This window comes from Agelaius phoeniceus, chromosome 11, assembly GCF_051311805.1.
Source record: "Agelaius phoeniceus isolate bAgePho1 chromosome 11, bAgePho1.hap1, whole genome shotgun sequence".
Taxonomy (NCBI): domain Eukaryota; kingdom Metazoa; phylum Chordata; class Aves; order Passeriformes; family Icteridae; genus Agelaius; species Agelaius phoeniceus.
Window position 1 is genome coordinate 3,281,228 of NC_135275.1, and position 14,863 is coordinate 3,296,090.

Sequence of the window (14,863 nt, forward strand, 5' to 3'; positions counted from 1 at the left end):
TCCGAGATCCCCCCACCTGCTCCCCTCCCGAGCCCGCCGCCCTGGTCCAGCTAGGACTGCAACTGGGCCAGCCATGCAGGGCTTGGCCCACCAACAGCTTGGGCACCTGCTCTGCTGAGCTACAAACAATTCTCCATTCCTCAACAAAGCTACTCATGTTCTTGACTTCTCTTAAAGAGCAAAAGCAAATGTGCTCATCAGAAATTTCTCATCAAAGCCTGTTTGCAGAGAAACCCCACCATATGTGAGAAAATAGTTCTTAGCATCAGTGCACTCAAAAGAAAGGCAACCCTGAACTGAGCAGCGCTTTAAATCAACTGGAATTCTTTTTCCTCACCTATCAGTTGGATTTGCTCCTTTTTTGTCCTAGAGAGAACATTAGAACAATTTGCTCTTGACAGGATTCCTTGGATGGCTCCCAAACTGGTGGCTGCTCACCACGCCTTGCCTGGGCTCTCAATGCAGCCTGTTAGCAGCACCTGACTTTGCCACCCTGTTCAGCCCTTGGACACGGCTGGTGCCACGGTCCCCTCTGGTGCCACGGTCCCCTCCTGGCTTGTGGCATGTCCCTGCTGGTGGAGGAGCCCTGCTCGGTGCTGCTGCCTGCGTTCAGCAACGCCAGTCCTACTCCCCAGCCAAAGAGAGACTAAAGTCACTGCTTTGGGCAGCTCATGTGAACGAGTTTAACGCTTACTCACCTCTATCCCAGACCTCTTAAAACCCACCCAGCAAGACCATAAAGTCACCTCATCTGCAGAGGTGAGCAGGTCTGAACGAACAGAAGGTCGGCTTTCACGCACATTGGGGTTTTAATTTAGTGGAGGCACGGACTCGGTTCACAAGCCTGACTTGTCAAAGTGGATTGTACGATGTTATTGTGTTGCTTGTGCTAAAGAGAAAGCGGAAGGGAGAAATGAGTTAAGAAATGAGAAACACACTTGGGGCGCAGGCTTGGCAGACCAACGGAGCAGGGTGGCACCCGGCCGCTTTGCCGGAATCCCTTTTCGTGCGGGACAAAGGTGGATGCGGCTCCGCTGTGGGTTGAGCCGGGCGCTCGGCGAGCGGCGCTGGAGCGTCGGCGGCCCCGCCCCGCCCATCCCGCCCCGCCGCGGGCCGGGGCCGAGCGCTCGGCCGGGCGGGAGCTCAGGATGCTCGGGCAGCGCCGCGGGCCGGGCGGGCGCGATGGAGCCGGCTGAGGGCTGGGACCCCTACGGGCGGCCGGCCCGGCGCACGCAGTGGCTGGTCAGCGCCCTCACCTACCACTACAGGCTGGACCGCGGCGTGGAGAACGAGATCGTCGTGCTGGCCACCGGCCTGGACCAGTACCTGCAGGAGATCTTCCACCACTTGGACTGCGACGGTTCGGGCCGCATCCCCGGCGAGGACTTCCGCACGCTGTGCCAGGTGCTGGGGCTGGAGGAGGCGGCGGAGCCCGAGGAGTGCGCGGGGCTGTGGGACGGGCTCTCGGCCGAGCTCACCTTCCGCCAGTTCCACGCGCGGCTCTGCGGCCACTTCAGCACCCGCGCGGGGCCGCGGCTGCCGCTGGGCCGGGAGAGCGAGCACATCGAGACCCAGATCCGCCTGCGCAGCCCCTGACGCCGCCGCCGCACCGACCCCGCCGGCCGCGGAGCCGCGGGCAGCGCCGAGCGGCGGCCGCCGGGGCCCTGCTCCCGAGAGTGCTGCGAGGAGATCGTGGCGCTGGAGCGGGCCGAGGACCGCATCGCCACGCTGGAGGAGGAGAACGGCAGCCTGCGGGAGCTGGTGGAGGACATGCGCGCCGCCCTGCAGAGCAGCGATGCGCGGTGCCTGGCGCTGCAGGTGAGTCCGGGCCGGCCTCTGCACCGGCCTCCCGGGGGCGGCTCGGCTGCCCCGAGTGCTTCAGGAGAGATGCTGCTCCCGGAGGGTCTGTGTTTGTAACCCCTCCACTGCCAGACTGAGACCGAAGCTGCTCCTTCATCCTCGGCATTAACTTTTTAGCAAAGCTTAGTTACAGGGAGGCCTTAATGAGAAATGTATGGCACCGGTCTGCCATTAAATATAGCTGTGATGAGCACTCCTGTTAAAAGTGTCGGGGAGTTCACCTTAACAAACCCACGCGTACAATGCTGCTGCTTCTACTGCATGTGCAGTCAGCATGTGCTGATACCACATGCTGGATGTGCACCAGTGCAGGGTTTTTCCTGAAGTGAGAAAGAACTTTTGGATTGCCACCTGCACAAGCACAAGCAGTGTCTCAGTCAGAAGTGCCTGTAGGAAATATTAGAAGGATGTTTTCCTCAGAGTGTGGTCACGAGAGTTCAGAGTTGGAGCCAGTTCTGCAGGCAGGCTGATGAATAGTCTGGGGCTCCTCTGCACAGCCCCATTAATTCCAGGGCTGGATTCTGCTGGTTCTGCCGTACTGGCTCGAGTGACTCACATACACACTTAACAGCAGTTCAATTCCTCTGGCATGAAATAGCTTGGAACAGGCAGAGCAGGGAAGGGCAGCATGGACCCATTGTGCTGGCAGGGCTCACCAGGTGTGATTTGATACTAACACAGCACTCCCAGAACTCTGCTCCACCTGTGACACTTCCACCTGCAGTAGATGACTGTTGTCTTCACAATGTCCAGCAAGGCAGGTCAGAGACACTTTTACCATTTTCATCTAAAAAAGGCAAAGGAAATCAGCAGCAAACACAAAGTCACCACTCAAAGGTCCCAGGAAGTGTTGCCTTCTTGCGAAGGCCACGATGACCTGGTTTCAGAGTCCAGCACGGCGATCTCCTCCTTGGGATCCTTCGGGGCCAATAACGGACCCTAACACCAATTTGGTGGACGGTTAAAGGCGTTTATTGAGGGGTCTCAAGGGTATTTATGGACTAAGGGGTTTCTCTACATCAGACAGAGGTTTGGCTATACTTTCTAGGGTTAGTATGGAGTGGAAAGTTACTGGCATCCATAGGTTAGGGGGGCTACCTGTTTGGCTACATTTTAAGGGTGATCCTTATCTATGGGGAGGGGGGCAGAAGGATTCCTGTAATTTTCCGTCACAGCCCCAAATCTTCCCAACGCCTGTCCCTTACTACTACACTTCCCCCCCCTCTTTCACAAATGAACGAGGTAATCCTATACATAGGCACTGAAATGAGGTAGGAGGTTGAGATCTGACTAGGGAAAAGGGTCTTGGGAAACCTGAGTAAGTTTCTGCCAGACAAGTCTCTCGTGACTGGCAGTGTTCCTTGTTGAATTCACAGTAATTGTTGCTGTCCCACGAACAGGATGCTAGCCCGTTCTAGGCGGGCCTGAACAAATGAGACTAGCTTGTTCAGCAGGCATGGCCCGAAGGTAATAGCTAAAAGCAGCATTGCCAATGGACCTATTAGGGTAGAAATTAGGGTGGTTAGCCATGGTGATTGATTGAAGCAGGATTCGAACCAGCCCTGTTGAGCTTCCTTGTCTTTCTGTCTCTGAGCCAGTCTGTTTCGGAGTTCTGCCATGGAGTCTCTAACGACTCCTGTGTGATCAGCGTAGAAACAGCATTCCTCTTTCAAGGCAGCACACAGGCCCCCTTGCTGCATGAACAGGAGATCCAGTCCTCGCCTGTTCTGCAGGACCACTTCTGAGAGCGAAGAGACTGACTTTTCTAGAAAGGAAATGGATTTCTCGATCCTCTGCAGGTCCTCATCGATGGTCATCTGCAGCTGGGACAGTCCTTGGTGTTGAGTTGCTAGGGCTGAGACACCTGTTGCCGTTCCAGCCGCTCCTAGGCCAAGCAGCATTGCGATAGTTATACCTGTTAATATTTCTCTCTTGTGGAGCCGGCTGTTTTCTTCGAAAAGGTGGTACACCTCTTCGTCTGAGTGGTACAGGACTCTAGGGATGATCAGAACTTGAACACAAAAGTCGTTAGAGTTATCGAATTTGGCAAGAAACACGCAGGGACTCACTCCAGATCTCTGGCAAACCCACATCCCAGATGCGGATGGGACTACCCACTTATTATTTTTCCTGTCGGGCTCAACTACTTCGGTGCAGACGTCGCCTTTCCGCTTAGCTAGGGTTGCATTGCCGAAGCATCTGCCCTGACCTGTGACTTGACTCAGGGTAATTCCTTTGCGGGGTGTGTCCCATCTGCACTGGCGAGGGGCATCGGCTGTGGAATAGCTGAAGGGGGTATCTAAAGCGACTCCTTCATAAAAGGGGGGTTTAACATCGTAGCAAAGCCAGCAGGAGTCGATTAGGTTAGGGTTAGATTCATTCAGGGATAGAAAGGTAGCTTCTAACATGCGAAGGATTGGGTCCGAGCCTGACCTGGCTGAGCGGCCTATCTGGAAGGCTTCCTCATCGCCAGTCGGGACGTCGGTGACCCTTGTGGGCAAAGCTTTGGGGTAGGTCATGTTTCTCCCTTTCTGTGTGCTTTTGATCACTTTGTTGGGCCCAGCTGCTCTGGGTGCTGACGGTGGGAGTCTGGTAATTTGCACATTCGCCCACTTTCCTGACCCTTGAAGGACTACTGTCCATGCTTTGCCCACGGCCCAGCTGGGGTGATTCGGCTGCAAAACTGTCATGTTATAGTGAGTGCATTTGGGGACTTTATGTTGGTTTCGGTAGAAACTTCCCTGAAGGAAGACGGGTGTTTTGCAGCCTGCGGGTGCCCAGGTGAACTGTAGGAATCTGTCGGGCTCTTGTGGGTCCCACCCAGGTCCTGATGGCCTGGCGTCTGTAACTATTGTTTCACAGCCCCAGTGCCCACAGTGTCCCCACCCTGGGCGATTGCAATAACTTTTTCCTGGGTTTGAGGCTGGGCACCAGTAGGATAGGTACATGTGTGAGGCGTGTGAAGAATGGGGGTCTACCTTTGGTTGTTCTGGAAACAGGTCGGTGACGTGAAGCACGAAGGACGGGGCGTTTGGCATGGTGATGTCTCTGAGCATCTTGTCTCCAGCAAGATGTTGCATGACCCACCTGAAGGGCTGATGGGGGTAGTAGTCTGGGCTGGCTTGCCCTCTGGCGACAAGCCCCAACAGCATAATCACGCAGAAACACCGTTGTTGCTTGGGTCTCACCCGTGCGGGTCTCTCGGGCGCTGTCCAGCAGCTTGGTGGACTGTCACTTTCCTCCGGAAGGGGAATGTACGCATCCCGGGGACGACCCATAAGCATGTCCTATAAATAGAAACTCACAATTCTCATCAGCCCTGTCTTGCCCACTGTGAAGGTCGGGCTTGATCGACCTAAGTGGACACCACCTAATTTTGCCGTCCTTTTTGACAGCTGCGTACCCTCGTCCCGTGAGCATCAACCTCCAGCCCTGTTCCCATTCGCCTAGCTCATTTCTAATTACAACCTGCGGGCCTTCCTCCAGCGCTCTGGTGGCCCAGTGTTTTTGGACGGGGCTGTTTGTTTCATCCCCCCTAGGAAATTGATTCAGTGCTAGCAAAGCGGTTGCTAGTATGCGTGCCTGATCTCCCGGGGGAATAGAATTGGCAAAGCCCTCAGCTTTTGCCAACACCTCCAGCCTGGTTTTCAGGGTCTGATTCGCCCACTCGAATCAGACCCTGGTACTGTGCCTGGTACTGTTATACGGGATACCCTGTACTAATGTGATGCCCCATTTGGAGGCGAATTCTTGCACGGGTTTGGAGGTGAAGTTGGAACCGTTGTCAGTCTTGATTTGTTTGGGGATGCCAAGCCACGCCATGGCCGTCAGCCAGTGCTGAATTGTGGCTTTAGAGTTAGTTTTGGGGTGCTGTGTGGCCACGATCATTCCGCTGAAAGTGTCCACCGTCACGGCAAGCCATGCTCGGGGCTTCAGCAGTTGACACAAGGTGAAGTCCGACTGCCAGATTTGTGAAGGCTTGAGACCTCTCGGGTTAATTCCACTGGTCCACAGGGGTGACTTCTGGCAGTGAGGACAGGTGGCCACCACATGTCTTGCGTCCGCTGTTGAAATCCCGCATCTCTTCGCCAGGGCCTTGGCCCCAATATGGAGTGATTCATGCAGCTGACGAGCTTCCTGCCTTTTGCTGCGGCGTCCGCCTTGTCGTTGCCTGTCTGGAAGTAACCTTTGATTGGGTCGTGGCTGTTGGCATGAATGATGGATACGGTGCCCTGTCGTGAGGAGAGCGCTTCTTCCAGCATTAGGGCTGCTGTAGATGTTGACACACCTGGTCCTGCCATGGCTAGGCAAAGCCTTGCCACGAATATAGAGTCCGTTACTATATTGAGGTGCTCATCTTTGAAAAGTCCACACGCTAAGACCACTGCTGCTGCTTCCAGTTGCTGCACTGACAATGTGGGGTCACATGCTTTGATGCAATGCCATTGCTCTCCTGCCTGCCACACTGCCGTTGCAGTAGAAGTCGTGGAGGAAGCGTCCGTGAAGACCGTTGGTCCTGGTTGCGGTCGGTCCTTGACCTTTGGCAGTATGTCTATGTCGAAGATGGTCAGCAGCCGAGTCCAGGGTGGTTTTGCAGAGTAGGAGATTTCTCCTCCGAAGCCGGTGAGAGCAAGGGCTAGGTGCTCTGAAATTGCGGGTGACTCCGCAGACGGTTGCTTGCGAAAGGGAAGGTGTATTCTTGTCGGCTCAGTTCCTAGGTGTCTCAAGGCGAGTTTCCTGCCTTTCCTGATGAGGTTAGCGACGCATTCGATTCCTGGGGAGAATGCACGAGCAGGTCTCCCGAGGACCACCCATTGGATCGGCCGGGACTTTTCGGAAGGCCCTTGTGCCAGTGCCCCCACTCCGCCCTTTGGCGTGAAGTGGACGTATAAGTCCAGGGGCATGGCCGGGTTCCACCTGGCCAGCGTACTAGTGGACATCTGCTGATCGATGAAATCGAGGGAGCTCGCTGCTTGCGGTGTCAGCTCCTTGGGTTCCCAGGGGTGTTGTCCCTTCAGGAGGTCATATAAAGGGTCCATGACCTCGGGGGGGATCAGGACGACGTTGCGGACCCACTGCAGCGATCCCACCAGGCATTGCACATCATGAAGTGTCCTGATATCCCGGTTGATCCTTACCTTGGGAGGAGTCACGTAGGAGCTTGTGATTCCCACTCCCAGGAAGGTCACGCAGGGCCCTCTCTTGACCTTTGCGCTTGCAATCTCGAAGCCGTTGGCCCGGAGGGTTTCTGTGATTGTAGACACCAGGTGATCTACCTGGCTCGTCGATGGTGCAGCGACTACGATGTCGTCCATGTATTGGATGATGGTTGCGGCAGGGTAGGAATGTCAGACTGGCATCAGTGCTCTGTCCACGGTGACCTGGCAGATAACAGGACTGTCCACTAGGCCCTGTGGAAGCACCCTCCATTGGAAACGGAGGTTAGGCCGATTACCGTTTGGAAACGCAACGGAAAAGGCAAAGCGTTCTCTGTCGTCCGGATGCAGGGGTATCGAGAAGAAACAGTCTTTGATGTCCAGTACTGCGCATGGCTGTCCTTCGGGGATAGCTGAATTCATGGGTAGCAGTGTCTGGACTGGACCCATGGGTCGAATCGTCTTATTCACTTCTCTCAGGTCGTGGACGAGATGATAACCCTCTCCGGACCTTTTGGGGATTACAAACACAGGGGTGTTCCATGGACTGGTGGAGGGTTCTATGTGACCCTTTTGCAGTTCACAGTTGACCAGTTCCAGCAAAGCTGCCACTCGAGGCTCTGACAAAGGCCACTGCTCCCTCTAAATAGGATCTGACGATTTCCAAGTCAATTTGATCGGCAGCTGAGGGTGTACAGCAGTGGCCCTTATGATAAATTTGTAATCTTGACTCCTAGCATAGCAAGGATGTCCCTTCCTATTAGTGGCGGAGAGTTTTGCAAAATGTAGGGGTAAATCGCTACTGTCTGTTCTGGTCCCTTGTTTGTGTGAAGTGTTATAGCCACCAGCTGGGTGCTTTTCCACGCCCGGGTTTGTCCCCCCACCCCGTTCACTGGAGGGACTTCCTTAAACTGCCAATGCCTGGGCCAATGCGACTGGGGGAGAATCGTGCAGTCTGATCCCGTGTCTACCCAAAACTGAAGTCCTACAATGTGGGGGTCCTGACTGCCATAGAGGCGGCATGTCCCCCACACCCTCAGGGGTTCCTTCCCTATTTTCATGGCCAGGGCCACCCAGGGGTCCCGGTCTGGGGTGTTCCCTGCTGGTCCTGTAGCGCTTGCGTGGCTTGTGATGGTGGTGGGTGTGAGGGTACGGTTGGTGGTACTGCATAGCTCTGCCATTGTATCGCTGGCGGGGGTGCGATACTGACTGCCTCCTGTGGGAGCCTAGGGTATGAAGATCCCCTGCCCCACTGTGGGTTGGCATAGATGGGCCGTCTTGCATCCATAGCGGGAGGGGGCTGAATATGGCCCGCACGCCCCCCCCTCTCCCGTTTCCCCGGGGCCGGGATCTACAGTCCCTAACGAGGTGACCTCTCTTCCCACAGTTCCAGCAGACCCCTCTGGGGCGCTGCTGGGGCGGGGGTGTTGCGTGGGGAAGCTGCGCTGGCTGGGGGCAGTTTGCCGCGACATGACCTGACTGACCACATTTGACGCAGGCCATCACACTGGTTAGGGTGTGTACGGTTGCCTGAAGTGGGGTCAGCTGCTCTTCCCTCACAACATGCTTAATCATGTCAGCCAGGCTGGCCCCGGCCAGTAGGGAACGCAATATATCTTTGGTTACGGTGTTACATTGTTGCCGGAGGCAGTCGGTTATCACCGGGCCTTTTGCGACAGCGGGTAAATTAGAAGAGTCCACCGCAGCCTGAAGGCGGTCGACAAATTGTGTAAAGCCTTCACTCTCCCCCTGTTTGATGGTCGACCATGGTGTCGGTCTGTCCACCACCCTGGATGCGGCGCGTATAGCTTCTCTGGCCACCCGGGAAGTCGCCCTGACTTCCTCGATCCGAAGCTGCGCAGCTTGTTGCTGGGGTGCGGCTACTTCGTCGTGCTTCCCCAACAACCTAGATAAACTCGACCCGTGGAGTGGCTGCCCTTCCCCCACTGTCTGAGCGAGCATGGTTGCACATTGGTCCGTCCATTCCTGTTTAAATATTATCAAACCCGCCCCATCTAAAAGCATACGGCTTATTTGCACTATATCGAAAGGGAGTAAATCATCATTGCTAAAAAGACCATCCACGAGAGTGGAAACCACCCCTGAGTTAATTCCTTTTTCTGAGATAGCTTTTACTATTGTCTGAACGTCTTTGGAATTAACGGGAGTATACGTTCTTTGCTGGTTCCCCTGGGGTCCCGTAATTCTCACCGGGAAGGCATGCACCGATGCTGCGGGTGCCCATTCTGCGCATTCGATTTTGATTTTACCCCAGTCGGTGAGTTCGTATTGGGGCTGGTTCCCGACTGTGTTAAAAGTTTTATTTGGTTTCATCTCAAACCGCATTGATTCTGTTTTCTCTGCTTCCGAGTCGCTGCTGGACTCGGTCGGCTCCGCAGAGCGGTCTGGGGAGGTGTGGTTCTCTTCAGAGTCGGAAGTCAACTGCCAATGAACTTCCGGTCTCCCCTGCCGTTTTGTTCGGCTACGGCCCCGCTCCTCCCCTCGGGGGCGGTGCCGCTCCCGCCCCCTGGGCTCGCCCTGCCTCCCGCAGGGAGGGATCTCTCCCATATATGGTGGCGGCAGTGGGCGCGGCTCCCGAGCGAGTGCCCGCCCTCTGTCGCCCCCCCACGCATGCGTGTCTGCTGGGTTCGGGTTCTTCCCGCCGCGGGCCGACGGGCTCCACCCCTCTTCCCGGCCACCCGCACCATATTCGAACGGGAAAGGTGGCGGATCCCCTCCGCCACCCGCCCGTGCGCTTGCCTTCTCGATATTTCGGGCTTCTGCCGCCAGTCCCTCCCAAAAGGACTGCGCGAGTCCCTCCGCTTCTTGCGCTAAGTCGGCTAGCGGCGGGGAAGGGATAGGCGAGGGGCCCGCGGGCATTCCAGGGGGTTCCGGGGGGGGTTTGGGCCGCGGCGGGTCCCCCGAAAGGGTCAGGGGGTCCCCCGGGGGCTCCAGGGGCTCTGGGCTCGGGGGGGGATGGGATGCGCCCGGCCCCCCCGTCTCCCCGCTTTCAATTGGGTCGCCACCAGGGGAGTTTCGCGTTATCGCCCCCTCCCCCAGCTGTGGCGTGATTAACAGACAGGAACGCGCAGCGTTCCACGTCTCCCGTTCTTCTAATGCTTTGCGTAGGGCTGATTCTGCCTTCCCCCACGCTTTCAGGCTTTTGCTGCTGCCTGTGGCTTTTGTGTCCTCTGCTAACGCGACAGTGCATTTCTGCCACAGCTCAGAGTGCAATATATCTGTGGGTTGATCAATGACCCCAAGGTCGAGGAGTCTCGTTAAAGCGAGATTAAAGTTCCTGAGTTCACATTTGATTCCCCATTGCATATGTATCAAACTTACGACCTTCGCTATTGCTTCCATACGAATCGCGGGTCCCGGGGCGTCCCCCTGCTTCGTTACAGTCGTTCCGGCGCTGTGAATGCTGTCCCCTGGCCAGGAGTACCCCCGTTGCCCGGACTTGCGTCGTCCCGGGTTTCGGCACCACTATGTTGCCTTCTTGTGAAGGCCGCGATGACCTGGTTTCAGAGTCCAGCACGGCGATCTCCTCCTTGGGATCCTTCGGGGCCAATAACGGACCCTAACACCAATTTGGTGGACGGTTAAAGGCGTTTATTGAGGGGTCTCAAGGGTATTTATGGACTAAGGGGTTTCTCTACGTCAGACAGGGGTTTGGCTATACTTTCTAGGGTTAGTATGGAGTGGAAAGTTACTGGCATCCATAGGTTAGGGGGGCTACCTGTTTGGCTACATTCTAAGGGTGATCCTTATCTATGGGGAGGGGGGCAGAAGGATTCCTGTAATTTTCCGTCACAGCCCCAAATCTTCCGAACGCCTGTCCCTTACTACTACAAGGAAGAATGAAGATGACTAAGAGGAAAGCTCCAGAACACCCCCAGCTGCTCCCTGCTCTCTTCCCCTGAATACAACTTCATTGGAAATATCTTTTTCAGCACACTGCCTGACTCCTGAGTACAGACCCATAGTAATGACATGAAAGCTACACAGAAACTTGTGCAATAACATGAGAAGGGTGTAGTTTGAAAATTAAATGCATGGCTAGGTATTAAAAACAACTTTCCAGAGATTGTTTCCTTCTCTCTGTATTTGGCAAAGGTCAAGTAGCTTTAGTTGCTGATCAACTCTATGGGATTGAAAAAAAACCAAACCAACAAAGCACAATCCAGCCACTTTCAGTCTTCATTAAAACCCATCAATTTCTCCCTGCTTTGTGCGCCTGGTCATTACAGGTGGGACTGCGGAAGAGCCATGCCAGCCATACAGGAGAAGGACCCTGCTTCATAGGGAGGAAGAGACCATTAACACAGAAGCACTCCCAGACCAAGTGCCTCCAAGATGTCCTGGAGGAAATGGAGCGCATGCGGAGCTCCAGGGATGGGCAGATTGAAGAAGCCATCAGGTTCAGCCAGGAGCTGGAGAAGGAGCTGAAGAGCTCTCAGGAAGCTCTGGTGTGCCTGGAAGATTGCAACTGTAACCTGAAGAGGGAGCAGGCAGAGATGAAGAGGAAGGTGGAAGAGGCCAGACACGCTGTCCTGAACAGTCGTGGAAAAGTGAGGGAGCTGGAAGTGAGAGCTAAGGAGGTGCCACATCTGCAGATACTGAGTGGGAGGCAGAGCCGAGGGAGTGCCTTGGAGGGAACCAATCACCCAGGTGCCCTCACTACCACTCAGGCCTGAAGGAGAATCTTCAGCAGTGTCACAGGAGCTGTTCTGTCCTGCCTTTCTTTGCAGATAATCCTGTTGATGAAGATAATCCTGTTGATGAAGATGATCCTGTTGATGAAGATGATCTGGATTCCCAACCCATACCCATTAGTGGGTATCTAGGAGATGGTGAGGGTAGGTCAAGGCCTTTCCCCTGGGAGAGCTGCCAGCTCAGAGCCCAAAACTCGGCCAGGGGGGCATGGCTGCAGGTGCCAGGACAGAGCCATGCGCGTGTGTGCCCTCGGCCTGCGTGATCCCCTCACGGCTCCTGCGGCTCAGTGGCGACCGTGCCGCTGAGCAGAGATGGCAGAAGCTTCTGTGGCTGTTGAGTTACAGGAGTGTCTGCAGGCAGGACTTTCCCAGGCCCTTTGGTGGATGTTGCACGCAAGCCCAGCTCCCATGGCAGGGGTGAGTAGTGTGTCCCTGCTGACCCCACAGGCTGAGCCCTGCTCTTGTGGCATCCATTCATGGGAAATGGAAATATTTCTCTTAAGGTCCCCTGAGAAGGAAGAAGAAACCTGGAGGAGCTAGTAAGTTCCTGAAGGAATCCCAACATCTGGAACAAAAACGGAGTGATGTGGACAGCCAGCGTGGTGGGTGCATTTCCCTCAGCCTTGTCCTGGGGCTCAGCAGCCGGGGCCTTTGGCTGCACATCTGGACACGCCGTGCCCGGCACAGCGGGAAGGGATCCATGGCAGCCTGGCTGCCCCGCTGCTGCTTCCACGCCCTGCAGGGCTGTTTCCCAGCCTGGCCTGGCTGCAGCTTCTGCCCAGCCTCTGCAGGAAGGCATTGGGCATCAGCTCACAGGCAGCCCAAACTGCACCACAGGCCATGCACACCCTGAGATCCCCTGCAATTTCCCAGTCTCCAGGCTGATCAGTAAGGGCGGGTGTTTTGATGAAAGTGGGCCCTGGCCTACCCAGCAAGTTTGTGTCTTTGTCAAGCATTGCCTCCTGAAGCTGCCACCTTCCCATTGGGGAACAGCCCCACCTGATCCAGCTGTGCCTCCTCCTTTCTCCAGAAGTGGATGTAGAGGCTACAGTGAAGGAAGCATTTCCCAGAGGAAGCAGGGGCTCATTGGCAGCCTCTGCTGCAGGAAGCGAGGCGATGCCAGGCCCAGTGCCAGGAGGTAATTGCTGTGCCTCTGGGCCTGAGCCCTGCTGAGGCTTGAGCTGCCCTCTCCTCTGCTTGGCACTGCGGGCACAGCCCGGACAAGACGGGCACAGCCCAGAGGAATTATCCCGAGCAGGCTCAGGGCACTCGGGTACTGAGCTGTCCTGCTGGGCTCCCTCTGTGGGAGACATGTCCCGAAACCTGGGAGCGGCTGCACGGGGTGCCCATGGTGGGGAAAGGGCAGAGGGGGAGAGCAAGGCTCCAGTGGATCCTGAGAGGCCTTGGCTATGTCCTCTTCTGTTGGGAGAGCAAATCCAGAAGAAAAAGGTATAGAGAGAGAGAGGATGACAGGAAGGGAGGAAGAGAGGGCAGGACGAAGGGAGGGATGATTGTGGCACTGCCTGCTGCATTTTTCCCCTAGTGCTTTAGAAAGAGTTGCAGCTCTGGCAGGGAGAGAGCCCCAGTGCAACCTGGGCTGGTTCAGGCACCTCTCCGGGGTTGTTGTACAGGACCTACAAAGAGAATGGGGGGACCAGGAGCCAGCCCAGAGCTCCCCAGGCCCCTGTGCAGCTTTGGCCTTGTCCATTGACATCTGGCTCCCCTGGCCTTACCCGACCCCCTTCAATGCCCAGTTCCCAGAGGTACAGGGGGACTCCAGCACACCATGGAACTGGGTCTGATATGTGCTCCCTTCTAGATTGGGATCGCAAATTGCATTTTCTGGATGCCATGCTGGATGATGGCTTGAAACTCTTGGAGAATGCTGGAGGCAAGTTCTCCTTGTGCCTTTCCTAACAGTGTCAATATCCTAGCATTGCTGCAGGTGCCAGGACAGAGCCATGCACGTGTGTGCCCTCGCTCTGCGCGATGCCCTCAATGCTCCTGCGGCTCAGTGGCGCCCGTGCAGATCAGCAGCTGAGCAGAGATGACAGAAGCTTCTGTGGCTGTTGTGTTACAGGAGTGTCTGCAGGGAGGACTTTCCCAGGCCCGTTGTTGGATGTTGCATACAGGCCCAGCTCCCATCACAGGGGTGAGTAGTGTGTCCCTGCTGACTCCACAGGCTGAGCCCTGCTTTTGTGGCTCCATTCATGGGAAATGGAACCATGTTGCTCTAAGTTCCTCCAATGGGAAAGAACAAAGCTACAGGAAACAAGAAACCCCATGAGCCATGCAAAATCATGCAGCAAATACTGAAGGAAATGCCTCAGGCAGGACAAGGTGGGTGCATTTCCCTCAGCCTTGTCCTGGGGCTCAGCAGCCGGCGGCTTTGGCTGCACATCTGGACACACCCTGCAGGACTGTTTCCCAGCCTGGCCTGGCTGCAGCTTCTCCCAGCTGAAGAAAAAGTACTTTTTTTTTAATATGTTGTTTTGTAGGTTTGCTGGTTCTTTGTGGGTTTTTTATCTGTCTTTGAAAGCAGCCCCTCGAATGTTAATGCACACAAAAAGTTGTTTCTTAAGGACTGGAATTGCAAAAAACCTGCCAACTTTGTCATGCAAGCCAGAGACAGCTCCCCTTGTTCTGCAGCTGGAAGGCTTGGAAATGCGTTCCAGAAACTCATGATAGGACAGTCTAATTAGCACAATTTAATGTCATTGTAGTATGTGGTATAAGATAATTCATGCTTATATAAAATATACATTTTAAAAAAGTTGTGAATAAAATTGTGTCTGTAACAAAAATGTTTAAAGCCTAAAACCACAGAGAGTTAAGGTATAGACTGCTACACAAAGTTGCGAAACTCCAGATGGCAGCAAGGGAAGAGAGCCTACTTAGCAAGCGAAAGGATGTTGCTAGTATGGAGATGAGCCATTCCCTGGACTATCCAGAAAACACCAAAAAGCGATGAATACTTGGTAAGTATCTTCAAACATGATAGCAATCCAGGTACCCCTAACCCAGCATCAGCATTCATCACTTCCCAGAAAAAGCATTGACCAGCCCTGCACAGAAAAAGGAGACTGCATGCATATGTGAAGCAAGGGAAAGGATAGAGGAACCTCTGCCTCA

General features: G+C 55.1%; 1 pseudogene; it reads left to right on the plus strand.

Annotated features, from left to right (window-relative positions):
• Positions 1-1,123: 1,123 nt before the first annotated feature.
• LOC129125084 (uncharacterized) overlaps positions 1,124-14,863 on the plus strand; it is a 36,489-nt pseudogene continuing 22,749 nt past the window's right edge.